The sequence below is a fragment of the Lutra lutra genome, chromosome 2, assembly GCF_902655055.1.
Source record: "Lutra lutra chromosome 2, mLutLut1.2, whole genome shotgun sequence".
Lineage (NCBI taxonomy): Eukaryota > Metazoa > Chordata > Mammalia > Carnivora > Mustelidae > Lutra > Lutra lutra.
In genome coordinates this window covers 173452146-173474114 of record NC_062279.1, presented here as the reverse complement: position 1 = coordinate 173474114, position 21969 = coordinate 173452146, and the positions used below count along the sequence as shown (strand labels likewise).

General features: G+C 47.8%; 1 long non-coding RNA gene across 1 annotated transcript; it reads right to left on the bottom strand.

The window, feature by feature from the left end:
- Positions 1 to 1279: 1279 nt before the first annotated feature.
- Positions 1280 to 20973, bottom strand: LOC125094354 (uncharacterized). Its single transcript, XR_007125476.1, has 3 exons — positions 20905 to 20973; positions 18215 to 18249; positions 1280 to 1408 (listed from the first exon to the last, which is right to left on the bottom strand). It is a non-coding gene; the product is annotated as an uncharacterized LOC125094354 (long non-coding RNA).
- Between the last annotated feature and the right edge of the window lie 996 nt (positions 20974 to 21969).

Below are 21969 nucleotides of genomic sequence, written 5' to 3'. Positions count from 1 at the left end.
GGAAGGAAGGACAGGTGGGTGGATGGAAGGATGGATGAACAGACAGATGGAGGGGTAGATGGATATGGTAGATGGATGGATGGATGGATGGATGGATGGATGGATGGATGGATGGATGGATGGACAGCCAGGTGGATAGATAGACGGATAGATGGACAGATGGATGGACAGGTGGATGGATGGACAATGGATGGATGAAGGGAAACTGAGTTCTCACCTTACAAGGAGCCCTGGTTCGCACCACTCCTAATTCTTCTGATTTCACTCAGTGCTGACGCTTCTTTGACAAAGCATGCTCTTAGCATGTGGCGTTTTTTTACAGGAACTGGTGAGATTCCTGGGTCATCCTGAGGCCGCGGAGGATCCTCAGCGTCAGCACTTTGTTTCTCACTCAGTCTCATTTCCTCCCCCTCTAACATATGCCTGAGCTTAAAAACATCCACTCATCCCATACTTCCTCCTTCTTTTTAAAGCTCAGGCTGACAAGAGAAATTTCTTCTCCCACTCACCTTTTTTTTCTTTCTTTCTTTTTTTTTTTCTGTACAGAGAAGAAAAAATACTTACAATTCCACCGTGGGGTGCATAGGAATGGCCAATGATTAAAAACTCTTCCATGTCTTTGGAGCAATCAGTATCCTTGACCCATAACTGCCATTAGCTGCCCAGAGGTTCTGAATCATCCTATGATTTAGCTGTGGATGGGGAAGCATGTTTTTCCAGGGCCTTTTAAGAAGCCCTGGCTTCTTAAACCAATCAAGTTATGGTGTTCTCAGAATATTCTTTCCCTAGCAAAATACCACTTAGTGTTCAAGAGGAAGAAAATGTTAAGAAATGTTTATTCAAGCCAGTTTGAAGGGAATAAAATAGCTCTTATAAAGCAACACTTTGGAGATTTGAGTACAAGTAAATCAGCAGCATATGGATTGTGTGCTGTTAAAACATGCTTTTGTTTCCTCAGGAAGGAAAAAAAAAAACTTGGGAAAAAATATCTTCTATAAAATGACATATATTGGAAAATAGCTAGGGATTTTTAAGAAAACCAAAATGTAGCCGGGATGGCCCAACTTTAGTTCTTAATATCCTGCGACCAATTAGGGAGTAAAATTAGGTGGTAAAATTATTGTACCATTTCTTAATCCAAGCTGGAGATGACATATTTCTCAGATAATTCTAAAAAAAAAGAAAAATTACATATTGAGATTTATATGAGATGAGGCTTTGTTTCATTGTCTTTGTTTTGACAGTCTGATAATAATTCTTTTCACTGGACTCACCATCTGGGAAAGTAAGAGTGTGGAGGTAAAGATGGGCCCTAGAATCAGACTGTTGGTTTGAATCACACCTCTGCCCCTTGTGCCATGGGATCTCCACAAGGCATTCACTGGTCCGTGTGCCCTAGTTTCCTCATCTCGAAAGTGAGAATAAAAAGAAGACGAATTACTACACTTACCACCTGGAGAAAGCGCTTGGATGCACAGTCAGTTCTCAGTAAATATTAGCTGGTGTTACTCATCATCTCACCTAGAATGCTAGCCCACTAGACAGCTCTGTGCCTCAGTCACACACATCAAAACTTAACAAACCTGTAGGTAGGCTGACAAAGAAAAAAATGAAATGCAACTGGGGACCTTACAACCAACTGTAAAGAGATAAAAAGCATTAGGAGAGAATACAATGAGCAACAGTACACCAAAAATCTGATAATTTACATGAAATAGCGAATTCTTCGAAACACACACAGATCGCCTAAACTGACTCAAGAAGAAATAGAAACCATAACAGACCTATAACAAGTAAAGAGAATGAATCAGTAATCAAACCTCCCTATGAAAATAAGCCCAGGACCAGATGTCTTCACAGGTGAATTCTGTTAGATATTTAAAAGAAAATTAACACCAATCCTTCTCAAGCCCTTCTAGTCACTCATGCCCTCCCTGACCCTTCTCTATAACTATGGTTTCACCGTCCCACACACAAATATGCATTCCCTCACCTCAACTTATTTTTCATCATCACTTAATGTATCATATACTCATTTTCTTATTTATTTATTGACTATCTTCTCCCTCTAGAACATGGGAGCTCTATCAGAGCAGGGAATTTTTTTCCACTATTGAAAGTTCCATGCCTCAGAGAGTGCTTACCACTGAGTGGTACCTATAAAACTGTGTTGAATAAATAAACTGTCTAATTATTCTTTTAGTGAAAGAGAATAAAGAGAAATCTAGAGAGGGCCTGGGTATTGCAGAACTCTAAGATCTAGCTGACTAGAACAACATGAGCCTTCAGAAGAAGATCACTAAGGAAGTGTTGTGTCAGGAAAACAAAGGGAAATGAGATTTCTGAAGAGCAGGGAACTGGTCAGCAGTGTCAAATAATGCTGAGAAATCAAGTACAATGAGAACCAAAGTGTCTACTGGACTGAGCTGCAAAAGACTGAATGACCAACCTAACGAGAAGCATTTGGGGGTATCAAAAAGCCAGGAGCCAGAACCCAGGCTGTTCTGAGGGACAGAAGAAGGAAGCAGCACATTTGACAACATTTTGAAAAAGTTGCTTTATTTTTTAAAAAGATGATACAGATGGAGCACCTGAGTGGCTCGGTGGGTTAAAGCCTCTGCCTTCCGCTCAGGTCATGATCCCAGGGTCCTGGGATCGAGCTCTGCTCGGCAGGGAGCCTGCTTCCCCCACCCCCTCTGCCTGCTTCTCTGCCTATTTGTGATCCCTGTCTGTCAAATAAATAAATAAAATCTTAAAAAAAAATAAGATGATACAGAGATAAGGAAGTTGCTAGAAAGGGCACGGGTCAATTGAGGATATTGTTTTTAAGTGGCCAAGATCTGTAAATGTCTAAAAGCCTATGGAAGGAACTCAGCGGGGGAAAAGAGAAGGTGAAAATACAGGGGAAGGCAAAGTTCCCAAAAGGAAATGTATGGGATTGCTAAAGCCAGACCATAGGACTGACTTTAGCAAGGAACAAGCTCTCTTACACCCTCAGACTGGAGGAAAACAAGACCCAGAGAGCCCACATGACTTACCCACCAGCCCAAGCAGGACCCAGGTCTCCAGTGTTCTTTTTCCTATGCATATTTTTTTTTTCTCTGGCTCAAATTAGAATGTTCAAGGGGCAGTGAGGAGGAGGGAGGGATAGAAACCAAAACTGGTAAGTAAAAAATGCTGACTGCAATAGATTTTGTCACTGAAGACTCTCACAGGAAAGGTACTTCTTCCCACTCAGGAGCGCCCTTCCCTGCGCTGTGAGCCCCGTTAGCACTAAAGAGCATCTCCCTGAAGCCTCACTCACCCTTCCCCGGGACAGCGGAGGGACTTACCTAACTGGGGAATCTGTGAGAAGGAACAGAACATGCACAGCCCAGCCCCTTCCTGTGTCTTCCTCTTTTTAGGAAATACCAGAGAAAAGATGATCTAGGTGGCTCTCAAACCCACAGCCAGCATAGCAGGAAAGCTCTCCACACCTACCCTGTGTGGAGGCTAGCAGTGGTCGGACTCTCTCCAGGGCCAGATGGGCAGGTCCGGCCAATATGTGGGCTCAGGTTTAGGAAGTCCATGTGCCCACAGATATGTCCCACTTTCTCTAATGTCACCCTTATCAATAGGAAAGATGCTATTTTGGTGTCTCTTGGCCTCCCTGCTTTGTTTTTTTTTTTGCTTTTTCCAGTGGATTCAGAAAAAGATGAGGAAGAAGGGAGGCAAAGACTCCAACAGAAATGATGCTATTAAAATCAGCCTGCAAAACTTGATTCTCAGAAACATTCTTTTTAAGCTATAAAGACCAAAGAAACATATTTTCTGATACAATTTTAAAAATGCAAATGCATTCTTTTCAGCAAAGAACACTCAGAGGGGGGAAGAGGAGAGCCTGATTGCTTTCATGGATGTGTAAAACCCAAAGGACCTGCTTTCTTCATTCAGTTGGATCAAAGTATGAAATCACGGTTGATCATTTCTTCAGCTCTTTCCAGGATTCCACTGTTTTCTGTCTGGAAACAGCCATGGCCACATCCACAATTTCAAACTTGAGAAAATGACCCAGAATCATCACAACATGCAGAGAGGTTTCATGGCAATGACCGTTCTGTGAGGGTTGGGGGTCGGGTAGGGAGAGAAACCTGCCAAAGTACATTCTTCGTTGATGAGAAAAATGCATCAACGATTATAAGATTAGGTGTTTGGCACTGTTCTGAGCCATGGTTCTAGTTTTTCGACTCACTCCTTTCCAACATTTTCAGTGCCAAAGAGTTGATCCTAATAATCATTTCAGAAATAGTGACCATCACCCTCTCCCATGACTTCGGTCTCCATATTCCAAATTGGAAAGATATTGGCCTTGACTGTACAACTTCTCTCTGCTGCTCCCAAGCTGCTATTTGGAAATTTACCACGTAATGTTTAGTTCTATCAGGGAAGACAAAGTTTAGCAGCAAAATCCCTCTTGCAATGTTGCTTGAAAGTTATTTTAAGAAACAAAGGGTCTGGGGATTATTCAAGGACTTCATGGCACATCAGACTCTGTGGGAGGTTGGAAGTCAAGGGTGGGAATGTGGGCAGTGACTAAGGCAGCTGGTAAAGGCAAGGCGGAGGCGGAAGGAGACTCAGAGCAGAGACATGTGGTCTGTGCTCTACCCTTGTCCTGCAGCCAATGGCCTCCAACCATCCCACATTCTTGCAATGGTTGTGCAAATTCAGAGCTCCCAGGGAGAGGATCTAGCCCCTTTGGTTTCTAAGAGCAGTCACTTTCCTCTACACCCTGCCCTCCAAAAAAACAGCCTATGGTGAGAAGCTCCCTACAAGAAAGGAGGAGTGCTATTGGAGGGGTGGGATCAGACGCTGGGAGCAGAGCTAGATGAGTGATTCCCCATGCCTGGGCCCCATGGGGGGAGTCCTGTGACCGACAGCTCAGTGACTTCATTTATCCAAGATGGTTTACTGCACGGTGATCCTGAGAGCTCCCATTCACCCAAACACCATTCACTGCATAGCGATTAAGACCTGAGGAGAGAGGCATCAGTGGACAGAAGAGACACAGCCCCTGCCTCCTCAAATCATCCGCCTTGAATTACGGGGCACTGAGTTCACCCTTGCTGTTATGAGCCTTCAGTGGCTGTAAAGGGTCCCATCCAAACCTCAGCGCCGGTCTGACTGAAAGGACCCGCTGGCCCGACTTGAAATACAAAGGACTGAGATCTCTAAGTTCAACTCATTTGCAAATGAAAAAGTGAGCTCGAGCTCTGCACAGACTCAAGGAAATGCAGGACATGATCCTGTCCCTGGGGGCCAGATCACCAGCCTGCGACCCTAAGGGGTCCACAGAGGACAGCACAGCTTACTGGAAACTTTGTACCTACTGATATCAGCACACATTCGTGCAAACAAACATTCCGTTTGGTAGACCCTTTTGTAAAACTAATAATTTTACATTCCAAGAATGAGCTGAGCTACCTAAAGTGTGTAGTGTGTGTGTATGTGTGTGTGTGTGTGTGTTCACTAGCAAGTATGAAAAAGAGTTAACTTTTTTCCCTTGTTTTTCATGGGGACATCTGGGCCTCCATGGTGGTCAATGTCATGGAAAAATCACAAGCCTTGGGAGGTTCCCGGTCTAATACTCTCAGTTGTTTATCTGTGTTCATGGCCTTGGAGAAGTTTCCTAACTTTGTCAAGGTTTGTTTCCTCCCTTATAATATTAAAATAATAATAATAATAATATCTATCCTTTGTCATGCACTTACCATGTGCCAGGCACAACAGTGAAAATTTATTTCTACGATGCTGAAAATTTTAAGTGTATTCTATAATATAATTTTTTCAATAATATATATAATACATATAATTCTATAATACAGTATTTCCCCAAGTAAAAAAGTTCATTTTTTACTTACACTGATTTTGCAAATGAAGAATCAGACCTAGTGCAGCTAAATAATTTGCCTAAGATCATGAAGCTAGTAAGTGTGGCAGAGGCAGGATTTTAACCCAGGTGTGTCGGACCCCAGAGCCCCTATTCTCCAGCACCTCATTCTACTACCTTCTCACAGGGTGTTTCTGGCAGGACAGGTTCACTTGCAAGTGACAAAAAACCCTCAGCATTCTCCTTCACAATCATCAGGGACTGCGGCTCCTTCTTACTGCTTTACCATTTCCAGTAAGTGACTTCCACCTCATGGTCCAACATGGCTGTTCACATCCAGCCATCATGTCCACATTCCAGTTGGCACAGAAAAGAAGAGACAAAAACGGGCCTGTTTCTTCCTGTTTAGGACACTTCCTAAGAATTGCATGTAACGCTTCTGCTTACAACACGGTGACCACACAGGCACGTGTAGCCACAAAGGAGGCTGGGCTCTGTGTTCTTCTCACAGGATTTCATGCGCCTGATTAAACAAATGTGGCATTGTATTATTAAGGAAGAAGGGATGGGTGAGCACTGGGGGAACAATCTCTGGTGTGTGGGGTAGTAGGAGCTATGAGGGAGGGGTGCCTGGGTGGCTCAGTCATTAAGCATCTGCCTTTGGCTCAGGTAATGATCCCAGGGTCCTGCGATCGAGCCCCACAATGGGATCCTTGCTCAGTGGGGAGTCTGCTTCTCCCACTGCCTGCCACTCCCCCTCATTCATGTTCTGTGTGTGTGTGTGTGTGTGTGTGTGTGTGTGTGTGTGTGTAATAAATAAATAAATAAATCGAACAAAGTAAGGAGGGAAGGAGAGGGAGGGAGGGAAGGAGGAAGGAAGGAATGAAGAAATAAAGAAAAGGAAGGAAGGAAGGAGGAAAGAAAGAAGGAGAAGGTAAATGAAGAGCCAGGTCCACTGCCTGGCTCAGAGTAGGTCTCCCCGGAACATAACATGGTCATTTACTATGACTGACCTCTATCAGGCGTCCTGCAGAACTACAGGCAAAAAATCACAAATTCAAATCAGTGAAGGGAAGGTCACAGAAACAGGGCAGGGGAAGGAAACATTTTTAAAATCACCATGATATGATGTACTGGTCCTCTTTTTGCACACAAAAGCACCGCCTTTGCTCATTCGCAGCCTCCCCAGGACCGCGTGGAAGGCGACAATGAGAGGCGCTTCAGCGAACAGCCTCGCCGGCAGCATCGGTGCGCTCCACGTGACCCGCGGGACGATGCTATCAGCGGTGACCGCCGTTAAGTAATTCCGACCGCCGCAGTTAATGGAAATGCAGTTTTCATTACAGTAAGAAAATTGAAATCTCAGCCAGCCTCCGTGGGTTCCATCTGACCCGTTCCTCATTTCTCATAAGATGGTGTGTTGTTTTCATTCCCCTCCTGATTAACCCTTATCTTGAAAAGGTAGGAGGAGCCAAGTAATTGAAATCCCCAGGAAATCTCCACATCACACTGCCATTCAAGCAAACGTCCTCCACCATCCTGACACCGGGGCTCCCATCAAGCAGGAAAAGGCCATTTTTAATGTGAGGTGGCCTTGGTGGTCCCCTAGGAGGGAAGGTTCCGGATGGCCGGACTGAATTGAAGTGACAGACACATAAGTGGTACGAAAGTGGGGGAGAGGAGAAGGGGAGAGGAAAGGAGGAGAGGAGGAGGGAGGGAAGAGTGGTGGCACCGAGGGACCAGTGTCATTGACAAGTTCTGAAAGGTAGCAGACAACTTCCCTTGGGAGGGAGGTTTGTGGGGCATGGAGGCTACGAATACCTTTCCACTCAAAGTATGTTTTCAACTGACTTTGGTTCTGGCTCTTTGGTTTGCTGATGATCTGTGTCTGCACCGAGTGTTTCCTTTGTTAAAAAGAAGTTAGCTAGACATGATGCAGACTTGCTCCTTCCGATGCCCCTTTCCTCTGGATTCACGGTCCTTGTCCCTCAGCTCCTGACCTCTCAGAGCCTCCTGTCCCTTTCTGTCACTGCCAGCTCCTCCCATGCACCGCCCACTCAACAGAGTGAGAGAGGAGCGAAGAGATTTGCAGCAAAGCGAACATCTGCTTAGCCATGCGAGTCAAGGCGCTTGGTTTCGTAATTTTGTTGAGAAAGCAAAAGAGTGCTAGACACCCCTCCCTTTGGCAGAGGCCCACCCTGGTTGAGGTTTTATCTCTTCCCTGTTTTATCCTGTCATTGCTCATCCTATGACCACATGGGGCCTGGCTGCCATTTTCGTAGCCCGGAACTGATACTCTTATCGACCACGCGCAAGTCATTTCCAGAAGGGGGACTCTGGTCACATCAGGAAGGAGCCATTTGAGCAGCCAATCAGACTCAAAGGTTGCCCATGACCTACAGGGGTTCCGGCCACGGCCAGGGCAACATGAAGCCGTGATAGCAGGCTCCACTTACTCCGTCCTGGAGGGCAATCCTGTGTGATGGCTCAAAGATGTTTGTAGAAGGAAAATCGTCTGTCCCCTTATTTATTCATTCATGTATCCTCACCTTCTTCTTCTTGCCCAGTCTCTTTTAGGAGAAACTCATTTTGCCATGATTGGCAGAAGTCCCTAGGCACAGGTCCGCTAGTCTCTTGGAGGGTGTGCTCTCCCAACTTGCAGGCGAGCTAGGATTGCAGGCTGGGTATCATTCCACTGGTCAGTTGGACTCGGGTCCCCTCTTCAAGCTCGGAAGCTTCCTTGTCCCCACTCTCACTCTTGAATCCTGTTTCGCTTGCATCTGTATATGCGGGAGACATTGGAGCCTATAAGGAGCAGCTGCTAGGAAACCAGCAGAGTCTGACTCATGTTTGTCTTCTCCTTTTGCATCTCTAAATCCAGTGGAACCACGTGGTGTCCCTCCAAAAGCCCGAATACGGAGCTGAGCCCTGCCCCCTGGCCTTCTGCAAAAAGGCAGGCCAGCCGTGCCAGTAGACAGAGAGTGGACCGAGGAAGGGAAGACGCACAGGGTATCGATTTCAGAGCCCTGGAACCTTAGTTCCCGTTGAGATCATCCATCTTTGTCACTTTACAGAGAAGAGTGCCATGGGCAAGATTGTACACCAGCCCATGGCAGACCCAGGCGAAGAGACAGAACCTTGGGCTCCCAGGTCAGGGCTCTCCTCACTGTGCCCAGGGTGTCTGATGGAAAGTGGGTGATTTGTAGCAAACGGCACCCCCCAAACGCTAGAGCTACCAACACCACAGGAAGCTACTGAAGGGACATAAGAGGCAAAACCATTGACAGAGAGAAGGGGGCAGAAACTTCTTTTTCTTTATGGCCAGCTGGTGTTCTGTTGGCCTCCTCACAGTGGGAGAACTGAATGATCTGAAGGACAGGAGGACTGCAGAAGAAATGAAGTGAGGGGCACCAGGATGGTTCAGTTGGGAACGTGGCTGACTCCCACTCAGGTCAGGATCTCAGGGTCCTGGGATCGAGCCCGGGAATGGGCTCTGTGCTCAGCGGGGAGGCTCCTTCTCCCTCCTCCTCTTCCCCTGCTCATGCTCTTTCTCTCTCTCTCGAATAAACAAATAAAATCTTAAGAAGAAGAAGAAGAAGAAGAAGCAGAAAAAAAAAGAAAGAAGAAGAAAGAAGAAAGAAAGAAAGAAAGAAAGAAAGAAAGAAAGAAAGAAAGAAAGAAAGAAAACAAGCAAGCGGGCGCCTGGGTGGCTCAGTGGGTTAAGCCGCTGCCTTCGGCTCAGGTCATGATCCCAGGGTCCTGGGATCGAGTCCCGAATCGGGCTCTCTGCTCAGCGGGGAGCCTGCTTCCCTCTCTCTCTCTCTCTGCCTGCCTCTCTGTCTACTTGTGATCTCTGTCTGTCATATAAATAAATAAAATCTTTAAAAAAAAAAAAAGAAAGAAAGAAAGAAATGAAGCAAGAGAGTCAGAAGAAGTACCATGGTGGCTGGGAGAGTGAGCCATGGAACCAGCCAATGGGGGTCTAAATCCTGCTCTCTCACTTACCAGCTATGGACATAATCTTTGTGCTCCAAAGGTATGGATTAAACGAGCCATTTCATGGAAAGTACTTCAGACAGAACCGGACACATAGCGAGCCATTGATGTCCTACCAGGGAAGGAAGCGTAAGGAACAGCCCAGAGAAAGTCACAGGACCTCTCTCAGGCTGACTGGAAGTAAATCCTTCTCCTTGTTTCTGGTAGTGTTGCTAGGAGAGAGTGCAGCTTGATGAAAAAGACCAGGATTTAAAAAGGGTGTTAGTCATGGGGCGCCTGGGTGGCTCAGTGGGTTAAACCTCTGCCTTCGGCTCAGGTCATGATCTCAGGGTCCTGGGATCAAACCCCGCATCGGGATCTCTGCTCAGCAGGGAGCCTGCTTCCCCCTCTCTTTCTCTCTGCCTGCCTCTCTGCCTACTTGTGATCTCTGTCTGCCAAATAAATAAATAAAATCTTTAAAATTAATTAATTAATTAAAAGGGTGTTAGTCAGTGTGGGGCTACCTGGCTATAACAGGCCTCAAAACACCTTAACTTGGGTGCCTGGGTGGGTCAGTGGGTTGAGCTTCCAACTCTTGCTTCCAGCTCAGGTCATTATCTTGCCCTGATGAATTCTAGCCCCGGGTAGAGCTTCACGCTCAGTGCGGAGTCTGTTTCAGATTCTTTCTCCCTCCCCCTCGTCCCCTCCCTGCTTGCACATTTGCACTCTCTCTCTCTCTCAAACAAAAAATCTTAAAAAAACAAAAACAAAACAAAACAAAAAACCATGACTTCCAGAATGAAGATTATTTCTCTGTCACATCACAATCCTGATGTAAACGGTGCTGGTCAGTGAAGGAGCTCTGTTTCTTTACGATCACTTGAGAACCCTGGTTCTTTCCATGTTGTTGCTCTGCCTACCCCAGATCTTGTCAAACTGAATCCTCTGCCACATCTGGATTTTAGACAGCAGGCAGAAGGAAGCCAGGAGGAGAGGGCATACCCATGGACTTAAGGCTCAAGCCGAAAAGTGGCACCGTGATCTCTGTTCACGTTTTAACTTGCAACAATTGCGTCACATGGTCACAGAACCCCTGGCCACTGTGGAGGCTGGGGATGGAGTCTAGCGGGCCAGCCACGCACCCAGAGAAAAGGGGAGTGAGACCTCCATGCAAATCCAGTTTTTTTGATTACTGATGGTGTCTGGGTGCTGGTTATGGAAACTCCTTCTAGCTCTTCCAGCTCATTCACTGAACTGGCTCTCCATCATCAGTTGCTCTTTCATTCCGCAGGTATTTCTTGAGCTCCTACTACGGGCCAGACTCTGTTCTAGATCCAGGGGACGCCACTTTGAACAAGACAGACCACACCCCTTCCACTCTGAAGCCCATTCACTCTAAGGCTAATGAGAAGCCTTCCAAGGACTTTTTCTTTTCATTCCAAATCAATATTCATTTTCATGTTCTTTTATTTTTTAATTGTTTTTTGGAACGAAGACCTCAGATTTATAGGCTCTCCAGGCCTCACAAAATTTGGATCTGCCTCTGCTGCTCTTGTGGGGCTAACAGCTTAGCCGGAAGAAAGAAAGTCAACATTGAACAAACGAACGTATACAACAGCAGAGGTGGATGGGTGTTGTACAACCACAGTCGGGGGGAGGGGAGAGAGCCCTGCTATATTCAGTGTGCCCCGAGAGCCCTTCTGGAGTCAGGTGAGCAGCCATTGAAGGAGGGGAGCTGTTCCTACTTTTTACTAAAGACGAGCGTCATTCACAGATCCCAGTGTGTGCTGCTGATTGTTTTTCAGAATTTATTTCTGCTAGTGGAGTTAACGAGTCAGAAGGACAAATGTTCTTCAGGTTCTTGAAATCATGGGCTAAAACCTCTCTTTTTAGTGAGACTTCTCATTAGGATTCTAAAAGACACAGCAAGGGACACCTGGGTGGCTCAGTGGGTTAAGCCTCTGCCTTCGGTTCAGGTCATGATCCCACGGTCCTGGGATCGAGTCCCACATCAGGACTTCCTGCTCTTCGGGAAGCCTGCTTCTCCCTCTGCCTGCTGCTCCCCCTGCCTGTGCTCGCGCGCTCTCTCTCTCTGACAAATAAATAAAATTTTAAAAGAAACAACAACAATGATAAAGACATAGATTTTGAGACATTTTAAATAACATCTTCTCAGAGCTTAGATTTGCTCCAGACATTTAAGGATGACCTCTATCTGTACTGTCTGGGCTTCTCCACGTCTGAGGTCCTAACTAGGCTTTTTTCACCTGCCACATGAACACCGACACGCAATTCCTTATTCTAGAATCATGTCTGAAGTCCTAGAATTTTAGGGTGAGAAGGCAGCTGGGTGTTGATGAGTCTGTGCTGACTCGCCCTAAGTCTCAGAGTGAGTTAATAATGGTCAAGCGAAGCTAGAGCCTCCATCTCTCAATCCCTCCGTCCGTGATCAAAGCCAGTGACAGGTGAAATGTGCCTGCAGTGTTTTGTGACAACAGACCTTAAGGCAGAAGTTTTTAAATAAACACTCTTGGATATGACCTGCCAGAGGTACCTGCTTCATAGGCGGTGATGAGCATGATCTGGGATAACAAATGTCAAGTCCATAACCCAGGGCTGGAACAGAGACATTTCAGCGTTAGCAGTGGATACAACTTTGGTGGCAGAGCCAGGAGAATGTCCCGAGGCCAGATGTGGGCCCCGTGGGAAAGGGAGCAGGTGTGGGGCAGTGTGGGGTGGTCTTGGGGTCTGTAGGCATGAGCAGAAGACCTCAGCAGAAAGGGATTGACCGTCATACCCCGGGAATCCCAGGAGCTGGGGAAGGAGTCACATGAGACCACCCAGAGGGAGAGAGCCCTTCAGTCTGGGTCAAGAGAACCACGGGAGATGGGGGGCCCAGCTGGAGGCCGCTGCAGAGTCTGTGACAGAACCACTTTAATCATCTGCCAGGCCGCCCCACAGAGGCCAGCTGCCGGCCCAGAGGGCTTAGGCCACCCAGCCACGTGAGAACTATCTTATTCCCTTACCTCTCCCCTTTCTGGGCTTCATTCCAAGCATGGAGGGAAACAGCAGCTAGCCAGGGGGAGGAGGTAAGTAGAGGGAGAGGCCAGGAAAAGGACCGTTCCCCCTTTCCCAGGGCAGACTTCCAGGATGAGGCAGGTCTGAGCCAAGGGAGAAGAAAAGATTTCAGGCTGAATCAGTTTCAGGGTTTTAACTATTACCTGGGACTTGGAATGTTAAGGTCTGAAGTGAGGCTGGGATTTTGGGGGGGGTGGGTTGTTTTTTTATTTTATTTTATTTGCTTTTTTGTTTGTTTGTTTTGCAACTCAAAGGATTTTTGTATTGTCTGAATAGGACAGGGAGTTCATCGGCTTGCCCAAGTCAGCATCGGAGGAAGAGAGATTCTGCAGCCTTCGAATAAAATGTAAGGAGACCATGGGGGTGCGGCACAAAATGTGGATCAGCCTCCTGCTGCTCTCAGGGACAGAGCGATGATAGACAGATGGGGAGAGAGAGAGTTGCATTTTGTTCACAAGCCCTGTTCCGTGATTTTCCAGTGAGCCAGATATATACGAATTTGATAGTCATTCTGGCTGTGTCGCACACGTGTAATGTTATTTCCTAAATCATCACTTTCTGCTAACAAGACCCACTTTTATTCCACTCTAACTCACTCCTGAGTTAAAAGTAATTTTTGGACCTCCTTTTAAACTTCATCTTCCTGATTGCACACGTGAGAGTTTTATCTTCTGTAAGCCTTTCCTTTACCAAAGCCTCGGGGAGGTATCTTGAATGCGCTGATCGGACTCTGAACACCGCGTGATCTCAAAATCTCAGCCACCGACCCCTGATGTCTCCAAGCCACAACGAACCACACGGTGTTTTCATGTTCCTTAAGGTCTTCCTCATCACTCGCCACTGATAGACTCCCTATGGTCCATTCATTCATTCATTCATTCATCATTTATTGGCTTGGGTACCCCCTTTGTACCAATCACCCTGTGGGGTGCTGGAGGTACAAACGTGATAGCTAAGAACACACACTCCCTGACCCCGAGGCACGCACCTTCTACAATTTCATGAGTCAGTGGATACTAAGTTATCGTGATAACAGGCCAGAAGGACAATGTTGGCGTGATCTACCAGGTGCAGTGGGAGCACAGGAGGGAGTCGTGAACTCTGCTTGGCAAAGGGTCAGATCAGTTTCACAGACAAAAAGCCCATCGGGCTGGAAGGATCAGTTAAGACTCTGCCAGGTGGCCGAAGTGGGGAGGGCAGGCAAAGGGAATAGCTTGGACAGAGGCACTGCATGAGTCAGGATCGCCTAAGTTACGCCACAGTCACAAAATGACCCTGAAGTCTTAGGAGCTAAATATAACTAAGATTCATTTTCCACTGGGATCATAGGTCCAAGGCAGGTCAGCTGCTTAGTGGGTGGATAGGAGGAGGAGCAGGCAAGGCTGAGGACCGAAGTCAGCGGTGTCCATACACTCTTATAGTGGGACCACCCAGAACACGGGGCTACCACGTTGGCTCTGAAGGACACAAAAAGCTGGCAAGTAACCCACGGAAGATAAATTCCTCAGCGCAGAGGTGATCTATAGAATTTCCACTCCCACTGCATTGGCAAGGACTAATCCCATTGCCCAGCAGACGGTGAAATGTACAGGACCACGTGGCTATTCCATGAACATAGTTAACATCTCTGCTATAAGCACAAAGGCGTGAAGCCATTTCCTAGGCTTAGGAAACTGAAGGGTTCAAAGTGATCAGAGAAGAAAGTGCAGAGAAGCAGTAGCAGAAGGTAAGAAAGGTAAGGATAAGATGGTGAACTCTTGTGCACCGTGCACGGGAGTCTGGGCCACTGTATGTCCAAAGCAAAGCTTTTGAAGAATTTTAAACATAGTATTGTGATCATATTTGTGGGATTTTTAAAAAGATTTTATCTATTTGAGATAGAAAGAGAGAGAGTGAGAGAGAGAGAGAGAACGCACAGGGTTCCCAGCTGAGCAGGGAACCTGACATGCGGCTAGATCCCAGGACCCAGGATCATGACCTGAGGCAAAGGCAGCCGCTTAACCAATTGAGCCACCCAGGCGCCCGTATTGTGTTTTAAATGCATTCCTCATGCAGCAGAACAGGGGATGAATTAAAAAGGGATTGAAATAGGAGATGCAAAGAATGGTTTGATTCCTACAATTGTCCAGGTTAGAGGTGATGGAGGAACTAAACTAGGGTTGTTGGGGATGAATATGAGAAAGGTGAAAGAGACAGTCAGTAGAACTTGATGACTAATTAGCTACGGAAGAAGGAGAAAAATTGGTTGACTTTCTCTTCTTCTCTAGATCCCACTGAGTGGCATTGATTAAGATGGTGAATACAGAAGGATACTGAGCTTGGGGAAAAGACACAGAGGGCAATTTGGGACCTGAGCATGAGTTACCCAATGTGCTTGCTATGAGTTGAACTGTATCCCTCAAAAAGAAATGTTCAAGTTAAACCCCCTAAGAGCTCAGAACGTGACCTTATTTAGAAATAAGGTAGCTGCAGATCTAATTAGTTAAGATTACGATGAGGTCCTCTGGAGTAGAGTGGACTCTTACTCTAACGTGACTGGTGTCCTTATAAGTCAGACACGTGACAATGGAAGCAGAGACTGGAGTGACACACTTACAAGGCAAGAAACACCAAACATCAGAATCTCGAGGGGATAAGGAAGGATTCTCCTCTGCCTGTTTCAGAAGGAGCATTTGCCCCACCAACACCTTGATTTTTGACTTCTAGCTTCCAGAACTGTGAGAAAATAAACTTCTGTTGTTTTAAGCAGTTCGTGGGACTCAGTTATGGCGGCCCTAAGGAACGGACACAGGCATCTAGGCGGGGCTGCCCCACTGAACGTATGGTGAAGTCAGACCAGTCTTCTAGAGGCCCAGGAAGGATCCATAAGGAGCAGAGAGCGGTCTGGGGCACGTGCTGCAAGAGCTTTATCTTGCCCAGGGTAGAGGGGAGGAAAGGGGAAGGGATAGGGAACATCGTAACAAAGATAACACTTAAAGAGGGCTTTGGAGAGTAAGCTGGGGTCTTTTCCTGTCCTAGCTGATGGCAAACTCCTGGGAGCCAAGACTCCATATCTGGCAACTAAGCATCTGACAACATTCACTGGGCACCTTTGTGCTGGGCTCTGTGCTAGGCACTGAGGATATGATGGAGAGCGAGCAGGCAGAGTGCCGATTCTCAGGCAATTCTAATCCCCTGGGGACACAGACTAATGGCGCTCAATATCAAACAACCCCCCAGAAACGTATACAGGCACTCACCCTGGTAAGTGGTACGAAGGGACATTACCGAGTGTTAAGAGAACCTATTGCAAGGAAGTTGTTCAAGCCTGGAGGCTCTGAAGGGCTTTTTGAGGAAGTGAGGTTTGAGCGGAGATCTGAAGTAGAGGAGTTAATTTTAGGGGAAGAGGGAAAGGGAGGGGACAGTCCAGGAGAAGGCTCTGGAGCAGGAGGGGAGACTCATGCAGATTTGAGGATCTGAAAGACAGCCAGGGTCACTGCAGCTCAGAGAGGAAGAGGAACTGACCCTGGGAGCAGGCAGTAGCCGTGGTCTGCAGGGCCTCCGATGGTTTAGTCGTCATCTGAGAGCAATGGATAGAAGGGGGAAAGCCAGTCAATGACTTTCAGCAGGGGTCCAGAGGGGCAAGATTAAAGTTGTATTTTTTTATTTTTTTTAAAGATTTATTTATTTGAGAGAGAGAGAGAGAGAGCATGTGCAGGAGTGAGGGAGGGGCAGAGGGAAAGAATCACGCAGATTCCCAAGGAGCTCAAAGCCCAACCCACGGCATGACCTGGGGCTCGATCTCCCAACCCTGAGATCATGACCTGAGCTGAAATCAAGAGTCAGATCCTTCACCAACTGAGCCACCCAGATGCCCCCTTTAAAAAAAATAATAATAATTAAAGATTTATTTATTTTAGAGAGACAGAGCGAAAGTGAGCATGATCGGGAGAGGCAGAGAGAGAGAGGGAGAGAATCTCAAGCTGACCTCATGATGATCACAGAACCCAACAAATCTCATGACTATGAGATGATCACCGTTGAGACAATGATCTGAGCCAAAACCAAGAGTCCAATGCTTAACTGTGCCATCCAGGCACCTCCGCCCCTTCCTTTAAAGACTGCTTTGATGAGAATGGCTGGAGAAAGTCAAGAATGCCTGGCTCAGTCAGTAGAGCAAGCAACTCTTGATCTCAGGGTCATGAGTTCGAGCCCCATGTTGGATGTAGAGCTTACTTAAACATTAACTAATTAATAAACTTTTAAAAAATTTTTTAAATAGTAAAGAAAAAAATGGAACGGAAGCAAATAGAACTATTAAAATTATCTCAGTGTTCCAGCTCAGAGAGCGTGTTGGCTTGAACGAGGTGGTAGCAGTGGAAATGGCAGATTTAAGAAGGACTTCTCTAGGCACTCATTGAAAGGAAAAAGGAATTCATGAATGAAATTAACTTTCTGAATCTGCCGCTATTCCATGCTCTTCTCTGTCTTCAGGTTATAAAATACTGTCTCTCTGAGGAGTAACATTGATGCCTGAGTAACAAAGCATCTTGACATCTGATAATAAAGACTTAATCTCTGAAGAAGAAGTTGTTCAACATTATGCAGAGGAGACGATGATACTCTTTCTAGTTGGGGAAGGGAGGCCCATCGAAGAGAGAGCAAGAGGTTTGACCCCTAGAGGCTTCCACAGGTCAGAGAGGTCCCAAGACAAGGCTCTATCTGAAGGACCTTCAGCACCTGCCAGCCCCAAGCTTTCTCTCACCTCATATCCCTAAGGAGCATGACTCAAGGGCACCATGTATAGAAGGAACATTCTGTACAGTAGAGCTCCCGCAAGGCACCCTGCAAGACGCTGGTATCACCCAGGAAGGGCTGAAGCTCCTGTAGGGAGAGTTTCCTCCTCTGTTAGCCTATGCTTTAGACACAGGGACGAGCGTAAAGTCCAGACGGTGGCCTTTGCTTTACGTAGGAGGGTGTGCTTCTTCCCAGGGGCCCGGCATGCACCTGACACTCTCCTCAGCATCAGATTTCTAGCTCCCAAAGAAGGCAAAGCTGTAGTCCCAGGTGCCAAGAATCTTGGCCCACCCTTGCAACTTGGGATGTGTGAAGTTCAAATTGTTTGCTCAGTTGGGGACTTGATTAGATGTAAGATGCTGCAGTGGGTGGGTCTTGAGTTCCTTTTCCTTCTCCATCATGCCAAGGAAGGGTAGAGTTTAGAGGAATGAAAGGCGCCAGCCATCTTGGAATAGCTGGTAGTGTCTCCCAGCTGACAGGATCTGAAGACTATTGGGGAGGAATTGCTTTGACTCTTACCTTCTACTCTTATTCAAGAAACGCTGGAATTGAATCTGTGGAACCAAAAAAAACCAGACTCTTCACTAGAGAGAACAAACTGGTGGTTACCAGAGGGGAGGTGGGTGAGGGGATGGACGAAATAGGTGAAAGGGATTAAAGAATACACTTACCATAATCAGCGCTGAGAAAGGTGTAAAACTGGTTTTTTGTGTTTTTTTTTAAGATTTTATTTGTTTATTTGACAGAAATCACAAGTAGGCAGAGAGGCAGGCAGAGAGAGAGGATGAAGCAGACTTCCTGCTGAGCAGAGAGCCTGATGTGGGGCTCGATCCCAGCACCCTGGGATCATGACCTGAGCTGAAGGCAGAGGCTTTAACCCACTGAGCCACCCAGGCTCCCCTAGAACTACTGAGTTAATATCATACACCTGAAACGAATGTAACACTGTATATCAATTATACTTGAATAAAAAAATAATCAAATCAATCAATAATACATTTTCATCCTAATTAACCATGCAAAAGCTACTAATGAAGTGACACAAATGATTCAATATTACTTAATAATGACATCATATTCATATGTATGCCCCAATTCCAATGACTCTGAGCTCCCCTTGCCAAACTGGAGTACCTGAACCTCCCTTTGAAATCTTCCAATTATTTTCAGGCAACTGCGAAGGGGGTGTCGGTGTCTTGGCCTCAGGAACCACACAGAGTTCTCCACTGGCTTTTTCGGGAGTGAGTCCTCAGGGCTGGAGTCCACCAAACAGACCCTTCACGAAACCTCCCACCGCTGGCAGTGCCAAGACCGTCCCCCCAACTCTCTGTCACAGCTTGTCATTTGGCTGCTGAGGCCAATGCCCAGAGTCTCACAAAGTCTTCAGAAAGACATTTCCTGTAGACCACGGTCCTTACCCATCTCTGTGGCGAAACCGTGAACCTGGTTCCAAGGAGGGTTGAGGACAAAGGCCATAACATCCCTTCCCGGTCATCCCTTTTCTGTCTGTGGGACGCCCTGCACACCCCAGGTCCATCTCTCCACCCCAGGCACATCCACAGACAGTCAAAGAACCCTTTTCACTAATGACATCAGAGCCTCATCCTGTCGGCCTAGACACACGCAGGCACGTGTGCACTCAAGCACACGCGCACACACACACACATGCGCGCGCACGTGCGCGAATTAATATATGTATAGAGCAGGAGCCAAAAGGTCAAACATCAAGGAATTTTCATAATGACGATGATCTCTGGAGGGTCAGTGCTTGGGTGTCCCACATTTTTGCCTGCTGACATACCCACTTGCTTTGCTTTCTTGTTCTTATTTTATGTTGTATTGCTTTTTTAAAAATTGTGTATTAATATATATTTTACATTTTATTACCTAACGCTTTCATTTTTTTAAAAGATTTTTTTTTTATTTATTTATTTATTTGACAGAGAGAGATCACAGTAGACAGAGGCAGGCAGAGTGAGAGAGAGGGAAGCAGGCTCCCCGCCGAGCAGAGAGCCCGATGCGGGACTCGATCCCAGGATCCTGAGATCATGACCTGAGCCGAAGGCAGCGGCTTAACCCACTGAGCCACCCAGGCGTCCCTTAAAGTCCCTTAAGATTTCATTTTTCATTTTTTAAAGTCCCTTAAGATACTAATGCTTTCATTTTTTAAAGTCCCTTAAGATACTAACATTTGGCCGATAACTGGACACCTTCCAGTTTATTTCTGGTCTTCCTCTAAGTTGCTTTGGAACCTTCAGGAACTGCTCCCTGTCTCAACCTATGTGGAAGCTGGCGAGAGCACCTGGGAGCCCTCGCTGCGTGCCAGGCGCTGTGCCGGTGCCTTCCATACACTGAACCAGGCCCCCCTCCCAGGAACTCTGGGCGGGCACTGTAATCCCCACTGCGCTGACCAGGACCCTGCTTTTGAAAGCCCATACAAAGGGCAAGGCGGGAGAAGATGCACAGGGCGGAGACTCACATTCTCCAGGAGAGAAGAGGCCAGAACCCTCCCAGGGGGTATCTGTTTAGGGTACCAGTTTGGGGGCTTCCTCTTTCCCCAAATTCCTGCGTCCTGGAAGAAACAGAGAAGGGCTGGGTCTTCGGTGGAACCTCGCCCAGCCCCACCCACAGGCTCTCGCAGAAAGCGCAACTCAGCCAGGCCCTTTCAGAGCCCGGGGGCCCTACCCGGCCCGCCCCACCCAGCCTCCAGCAGGAGCTGAAGGCAGTGGGGCCGAGAACCAGCCACTAGCCGGCCATCCTGGGACGAGGAGAGGAAAAACCCCGGCAGCCGCCTCCTAATTGGCGTTGGAAACAGGGAGAGGCTTCCAAGCGCAGAAATGAATTAAACAAGCTTTTTTTCCCCCTCCAGGGTGGAGTACCAGCTCCAGGTCTCCGCCCGAGTCCCACCCCAGCCGCCGCTATTTATAAGATCTAAATGCCAGATGGAACCTGCCAGGGTGAAACAGAAAACACAGGGCTGGGCCGAAGGCAGAGGCCCCAGGAGGCCCCTGCGGAGAGCAGAGAGGGAGCAGGGAAGGCAGGGGGAGGGCGCAGGGTGAGCCGGCGCCTCCGCGGCCCCTCTGGCCCCACCCAAGCCGCGGGGGCCCCAGCCAGCTGGGAACTTGGAAATGCGGGCGGCTGGATGCTTCCCCGACATTCCACAGCCTGGGGCGCAGGGCTGGGTGCCGGGGAGGGACTCGGGGTTGTACCTGTTGGATCAGGCGCAGCGGGCAGAGTCCAGGAAAGCCGCCGGGGCCTGCAGCCGGCTGCCGGGTGGGCTGGCGGGCCGCCGGGGAGGGGAGGGGCGCGGGTCCCCGCAGCTGCGGGAACTGGGTGGGGCACGGCGGGGGCACAGGGGGCAGAAGCAGGGAGCAGGAGGGGGCAGCCCTGCTTTCTTCTTCTGTTACCTGGTGGAACCTCAGGCCTGTTGCCAACCTCCCACTTCCTCGTTTGTGACACCCGGGCAGTCATTAAGCCCACTGGGTAGGGTTTTTGAGAAAACAGAACAGACAGCACGGGCTTTGGAGGGTTCCCCAGTGTTGGAACAATACCTGTTCCTCTTGGACTTTTCGCCCAGGTGCAGAAACGCCTCTGTGTGGGCCACTGTCTCTCTGGACCAGAGACTTGCAGGGCAAACACAGGTCCCTCTCCTCCTGCGGGGCTCAAGGGCTTGGGGACAGTCCGATCACATCTCGGCTTCCCAGGTCTGGGTGCCACTGCGCCCAGAAAGGCCGGCCTGAGCTCCGGGGTCATCTGACACACGCGCCTGACAAAATCCAGGTGAGGTCCCAGTGGCTTTGTAAGTTTCCTAGCAGCCACTCGCATCAGTTAAAAGAAGCAAACAGGAAGTTAATTTGAATGTATTTTATTTAACGCAATATATCAAAAATAGTATAATTTCAGAAACACTATTAATGAATGAGCCACTTTACATTCTTTTTTTCTGTCAGGTATCCCCAATCGGCTGTGTATTTTATACTTCTAGAATCTCCGTTCCCACTAGCGACATTACAAGTGCTCAGTCTGCTGGTGTGGCCAGTGGCGCCTGGACCGGCCAGCGTGGTCCCGAATTGTTGGCTGGATTTGCCATGGACCGGTTTGGGGTGGCATCCCCCTGAGACTGGGAGGCCCCCCTGGGCCGCTGAGACTTCTGCTCTCAGAGGACACAGTTTCTGCACCTCCCCCCAAGTTCACAGCTGGAGGGAGGCTTTCAGGGGAACCCAGGCTGTTATGGCTGGAGAAGGAGGGGATTGGATAGGGGAAGAAACCAAAAG